Raw genomic sequence first — 7,420 nt, forward strand, 5'->3', positions numbered from 1 at the left:
TATCTGATGGACATAGGAAAGAATGCATTTCAGCTCACTATTTCATAGAATTCCAATGCATCCTGTAAGGAATGGTAAGACAGGTTAATTCCCAGCTGGTGGCCAGAGTGTCCTCTACAGGGCAGAATAATCAGAAGAGTTCTTAAGTCCCACCAAAAGTAACTTACTTCCATTAGATAGGACCCACCTTAAAGGTTCCACAGCCTTCTCAATCAGCACCACAAGCTGAAGAAAAATATCAGAATGTGAGCATGTTGGGAACATTGCAAATTTAAACAGAAACAAGTGGAAAAAGAGAGTGCTCTGCTCAGGAACAAGGGCCTTCTGTACCAGGGGAGTATCTGCCCGGGTTGGGTACCATTTCACTTTTGCAATGGGGAATTGGGTGCCACTTTACTTTTATACTGGGTGCCAACCTCTGCCTCCTTGTGCTCACGCCTTGTTCCCTAGGATGAATTGAGTTTTATATGTTACTGGCTCATACCTTTCTGTCCCAAGTGCAATTCTCATAAGCCATTGCCATTTACAATCCTCTCGATTTAGAGCCATCTGTGAAGTTAATTTCAGTGCTGTTTATTTTTTTCTAGCAAGTCATTAATGAATATAAAATATTCTATTGAATTGAACTTTGCAGCTATTTTTGGGAATTTCCACGGAGGCTGGCAATTGTTCCCTTATAATCATCTGTAAATCAAACTTTGGTCAGTTGCTCCCAAGGATATTGGGATTAGGTTTGTAGTTTATTTAAGTTCAGTTTTTCACAAAGACTCTGTTAGGTAAACCAGCTTTCGTCTTCAGTCACATATGAAAATATTTAATCCCACTAGTACTCAAATCTATAAAGATGAGGGCCTTATTGGGGGAGTTTGTGGTGAAACTTAGCACCTTCTGAAAGTCAGCACGTACTGCTGACGAATATGATGGCATTAATATTTCTAAATGTATGTGAAAATCAATATGGCAATAATACATCAAGATTCAGCCGAGAGCTTATTTTCTACCAATGTTGCAAATTTACCATACAAGTATGGCCCCAAGGATCTAAAAATTTGAACTAAAATATTTTACGTTGCAAGATGAGCGTTACCTGCATTCACCAGTGGGAGAATCACGGCATACATTAAGGTGCATCAATTTAACAACTGGAAAGAGATTAATACGAAGAAGAATGCCCAATTTGGAAGGCTATATTTATTGATACTATTAGTGTCTTAAACAACTTGTTTCCCTTCCATGATGCCAGCTACTGGTGCCTTCTGTAATAGTTATCAGGGAGTAAAGTTAGGAGCAGTGTATGAGTCAGCAGATTCTAGGTGGTATTTTACTACACATCTTCACTGCTATTCTGATTGTTGTGACATAAGAGATGTCAAAAGCAACTTAAGGAAAACTGGGTTTATTTTGACTCACAGGGGTACAAACCACACAATGGGAAAGTAATGGTGGGATCAGTGTGATGTATCTGGTAATACCAGGTCTATAGTCAGGAAGCCGGAAGCGAGGGAAGCTTGCTCTCTGCTCTCTTCTTGTTCTTGTTCTTGTTCTTGTTCTTGTTCTTGTTCTTGTTCTTGTTCTTGTTCTTGTTCTTGTTCTTGTTCTTGTTCTTGTTCTTGTTCTTGTTCTTGTTCTTGTTCTTCTTCTTCTTCTTCTTCTTCTTCTTCTTGTTCTTGTTCTTCTTCTTCTTCTTCTTCTTCTTCTTCTTCTTCTTCTTCTTCTTCTTCTTCCTCCTCCTCCTCCTCCTCCTCCTCCTCCTCCTCCTTTTCCTCCTCCTCCTCCTTCTTCTTCTTCTTTTCTTCCTTCTCTTCTTCTTCCTCTGCTTCCTCCTCTTCCTCCTCCTCTTCTTCCTCTTCCTCTTCTCCCTTCATTTCTCCCCTCCTTCTTTTTCTCCTCCTCTTCTCCCCCTTTTCATCCTCCTCCTAATTTTTTTCCAGTCCTGAATATGACTCAATACCCTCCCGTTAATGGAGATCATCACATTTTAGGTGAATTTGCTCCCTTCATTTGAATTGTTGTGGAAATAATCTCATAAACATACCCTCAGTGCTTCCATGCCAATTCCAGTTACTATCAGGTTAACCTTCGTAGTACTATGTCGCAGTGGACACAGGCCTGTAACTCCAGCTACTCGGAAAGCCGGGGCAGGAGAATCAAAGAATGAAAGTTTTCTTGTGCTTCAGAGTGAGTTCAAGCTCAGCTTGGGTGACTTAGTGAGACCCTGTCTCAAGACAAGAGGTACAAATAAAGCTGGGGACCCTCTTCAGGGCTAGAATGTTTGCTTAGTCCATGTATGTCCCTAGGATCAATCCCTAATAGCCCAAAAACCTTTAAAAAGGCAGATGTTTTTATAAATCTTCCAAACGGAGTATGTGACTGCTTATTACAGTACCATTCATCCCAAACTGGATTTGAATGCAGAAGCCCATCTATTGATTACTGAAGAAAAGAAAATCTGCATGCAGTAGACTATAGCATATCGTATAATGTGAAGACTGGGAAGAAAAAAGACACCTTCTGTAACATGTCATATTTCATGATTTCATTTACATTAGATGCCCAGAATATGGAAACTGGTGTCAGTCTTAAGTGATCAGTTATTGTGTAGAGTGAGAGTAAGGAAGTAGGGAAGGGCTACTATATGACAAAAGGTTTCTTTATTTTGTGATAACATTTTTTTTCTCAGCTTGATTGTGATGATGGTTGCTTCGTCTCTGTGAACATTCAGATCAGCCTTGAACTGTACATTATAAATGGACAATTATAGCTCAGTGAAGCTCTGGCTGCAGTAGATGACCTAGACACACCGTGCAATTTCCTGTTACTTAATATCTGTAATAAGCTATAATTCAGCCTCCTGCAAAACCTATAAGAAAAAGAATGCTTCCACATCCATTTTTATTAACAAAGCCAGAATTCTTTGTAATTCTTCTATAGTAGTTTTATCATTCTCTCATTTTTTACAATTTTCAGACAGTCAGACCAGATTTAGTTAATTTACAAGGCTCCATTAAACCCCTGGCATCTGTAAAATTCCAGCCATTTGTTCTCTGGTAACTTTATATCCCTTATCAATTAAAATCATGGTGGGCCAAAATAACTGTCAGAGGTGGTGATGCAGTAAAGGAAACAGAAAGAAGTTTATTTCCATTTAATGTAAAGCAGATGTGTAATTTTCACGATCCCTGGAGACCTGGAGATTCTGCTCCAGTGTCCTGCCTTGAGTTACTGCTCTGATTTTTTCCAAATGTTCTACTACTGATTACTTTGGAGGTCACATAAACCAATTCCTTCACTAAGTTGTTTTCGGTCAGTGTTTTGTCACAGCAACTGAGAACAAACTTAAGCAGATGACACAGAATCCATAGGCTGAAAGTTAGGTGAGGCTGATATGTCACTAACCCAGTGGGCACATGCCAAATTTCCAAGTTTCTTTTCACAACGTACACAGCAAAGAACATAATTCTAACCTAATACCAGACATTCTCTAGACCAGGGTTCTCAATCTTCCTAATGCTATAACTCACTAATACAGTTACTCATGTTGTACTGACCCTCAACCATAAAAATTACTTCATTGCTACATAATAACTGTAATTTTGCTATTGTGTGAATTGTTATGTCAGTGCCTGATATGCAGGATATCTGATATATGACCCCTGCAAAAGGGTTGTTCAACCCCCAAAGGGGTCACAATCCACAGGTTGAGAATCACTGCTCTACCAACACCTCAGAGATCCTCCTACCAAGAGGGGAATCTTAATGAAGGCACAGTGCCCTCATCCTACTAATAAGCCCATATTCAAATTTGTAGAAGCCATGATTGTAATTCTTTGAGGCAAAAGAATATTTGAATGCCTGAACTAAAGATCTTGGGAAATCATCTTAGATGACAAGATGGGACCCAAATCTAATCACAGTGACTTTGGGAAAGAACACAAGTGCCAGAGGATAGGAGCATGTGACATGAGTCTAGAAGTAGAGACCACAGTGAGGTTACAAGAAGGAAAAGACGGTTCTTGGGAGAAGCTGAAAGAGACAGGATGTCCTTCCTTGGTGTCTTCAAAGGTTATGTAGCTCTTCTACCTCCATTCCCTGAGTGATTAGCTTCTGTGTGAGCCACTCGATTTCTGTTTGTCTTGATGGTCATTATCCAGAGTCCAGGCTCTCTCACAGTGAACTGTCTACCCATGGATTCTAGCAGATGTTAACAACTGTCAGTGTGTGGAGGCTTCCAGGCCTACCCCATGGCATTACTACGAGGTTATGGGATCTTTGGCAGGTATGGTCTGACGGAAAAAAAAGTTTGTCATGGAGGGTTTGCTCAAAGAGGTCCCTGGGATTCTGGACCTTTATTTGCTCTCTCTTTCTACTGGGTCATCATGAGGTGAGCAGCTTTGCCCCACCATACAATTCCATGCCCATATCTTGCCTTATAACTTGTCCCAAAATAACAGGGACCAAGGACTCGTGGACTGAGAATGGTAACACTATGCTACAAAGTAAATCTCTTCTTCTAAGTTGATAGTCTCATGAAGTTTACCCAGGGGCAGAAAATTGACCAATATCTTGAATGAATTTAAGTCCTAAAAAGCTATAGCAGACTAACACAAATCTTGGAGGAAAGCTTAGCAATTGGAAAGGCTTCCCCCAACAAGTTGCCAAGTGTCTTCCTTCATGCATTAACTACCTGCTCAGCCTTGGTGAACACTCAATGGCAAACTAACCACACTATCTACTTTCCAGAAGCTCACCACACAGACAGGGATTTGAAGACTACCGTAGAAAATAACCACTTATAAGAGAGACCAGAGGCAAACAGTGTGATTGGGCCTTAGAACTCTGCAATGCCAAGAGCATGTGCAACCTGGAAATGAAGATCCATTAAGGGTGTGTCTTCTTGAGTAGGCCATGCAATTAAAAAAAATCGGTGAAGATAATCATCCTATGTTCAGAGACATTTGGGTGCAGGGAGTAGAGGAAATGTTTATCGTTCCTGAAAGTATGATTTTTCTGGAATATTCTGAGAAAAAAAAATGGTTTCAAGAGGGAGGCCAGAGTTGAAATATAATTGTGGGGTGAAGAAAGGGGGAGAGTTTGGAAAGATGCCTGCTGTATTATTAATATAATTGATATAAGCTAGGCTAGTTTAAAAAATGGAGGAGGAGTTACATCAATAAAACAAATGGTACCTCTAGTAACCTTGAGATCAGTATTAATGGAAGGGTGACTAGAGAGATTTTTGGGATTCGATGTGACTATTTCTGAAATTGCAAGGCAATTGATTGAAAGGCAGTGAAGGAAGTAGGCAAGAAACAATGTCAGCCTGTCATCCCAGAAAATGAGGCCATACTGCTGATCACCAGCTCTTAAAACTAGACTGTTAATAAGGGTTTCGGGAGGATAAAGGGGGTCACGGTGTCTGGAAATAGGCTGCTCTGCTGTATTTATAGGAGGGAATGAACTAGTTCAAGTACTCTAAGTAGTTCAGCTTCCATGTATGATATAGGCTTTCAGGAGGGCAGACTCCTCCCCTTCTGCAACATCCATCCTATCACTCCTTTTGAACACATACAAGAATATACAAGATTCAATCAACGAGTTCTGATGGAAAGTGAAACATGGTGTAAGTTGGCCTGGTACAGCCCCATGGATGGAGGATGCTGTTTCCTTTTAAATAAATTCTTCGTTCGCACTTGAGTTTCTTCGATAAGACTCTAAACAGCTTTGAAGGCTTAGCCACAAACAACTTTAATCTTCTTTCCTGACCCTAAGTTATTTAATAAACTCAGTATCATGGATGAGTTGGCAGACAGTCGACTTTTTAACTGTTACTCTGTCCAGTTCTAGAACCTTTGAAAAATGGTTTGACCTGTTTATTAGCTGTTTTCTTTTACTTTCCTTCTCTCATACATAACATCTTGGCCACAGTTTCCTCTGCTTCCACTCTTCCTAGTCTCTTCTCCCACAACACTTCTTCTCTCCCCCAGATTCACTCCTTTTCCATTTTTTCCCCTGAAAAGAACAGGCCTCCCACATATATCAATTGAACATAGTGTAACAAATTACAATAAACACATACCTTGATATCAAAGCTAGATAAGGTAAATCATGTAAGAGTAATAGGGTTCCAAGTGCAAGCTAAATAGTCAGAGACAACCCCACTCCCTCTGCCAAGCCACGCAGAGCACAAAACAGAGGACCTAGTTCAGACCCATATTGGAATGTTTTTCAAATCAGTTTCTGTGAGCCCCTATGAGCCCTGCTTAGTTAATTCTTCAGGCCATATTTCTGTGGTGTCCTTGAACTCTCTGGTTCCTACAGTCCTTCCTCCCCATCTTCCAAAAGGTTCCCTGAGTTCCACCTAATCTTTGGCTGTGGGTCTCCTTCACTGATGGACTGCGCCTGGATGAGGATGGGAACAGGAGGAATCAGGCAGGGTTGGGAGTGAGATGGAGGGAGAGAGTACTGGGAGAGATGACAATAATTGGGGTGCATTTCAGGACCAATGTGCAATGGAAATTTTCTGGAATCTAGGAAGGTAACCCTTCCAAAAAAAAAACACTCCTAGTAATTGAGGTATGGAACTTAAACTGGCTATCTTCAGGAACCAGGCAAGGCTTCCAGTGATGGAACTGGTACAATAACCCAGCCACAAAACCTTTGACTTACAATTTTTCCTGCCTACAAGATGTGCTGGTATAATGGTGACTCAGAACTTGTGCAATTGGCTCAGAACCAATGACTGGTCCAACCTGAGTCCCACGCCACCAGAAGTAGACCGTACCTGATACTGCCTGGAACTCGAGGCTGGGTAGCCAGAGACCTAGGACAGAGCCAAACATTGCTGACAAAACAAAAACAAAGGAATGATTCCTGATGGTATTCTGCTAGTTTCATAGGCTGGAGCCTAGCCCAATCTTCATCAGAGAGTCTTTATCTAGTAAGTGATGATAGCAGATTTGCTGTTCTCATGTAGAGAACTGTTGAGGTCAGTACATGCCCAACATTGCTTTTGCCTAGTCACATACAACCTCTATCCACTCCCAGCCATCAGTTCTTTTTCACTTTGATGAAAAGCTTTAGGAAGCCTTACTGTATTCTTGGTATAATTATATATTAGAGATACCGCACTGAGCCAGACAGACTGGATTTTTCTTCCCACAGAGTTTACATGTGAGTAGTGAAGACAAGGCATATAATCAAGGAAATGTAAATAGGCGAAGCCTAGAATTTGTGTGAGAGAAATAGAATACAAGACTATGTCAAGGAAGTTTTCTTGCAGTAATTTCATTTACTTATAGGAAAAAGTTAATAAATAGGGGGATCGAGCCATGGAGAAGGTAGGTGAAGAAAGTTTCAGCTAAAGGGAAAAGCAGGTGCAGAAGCTCTGTTGTGACTGTTAGCTTGGCATTTTTGAGAAATA

Source organism: Rattus norvegicus, chromosome 19 (genome assembly GCF_036323735.1).
Source record: "Rattus norvegicus strain BN/NHsdMcwi chromosome 19, GRCr8, whole genome shotgun sequence".
NCBI lineage: Eukaryota > Metazoa > Chordata > Mammalia > Rodentia > Muridae > Rattus > Rattus norvegicus.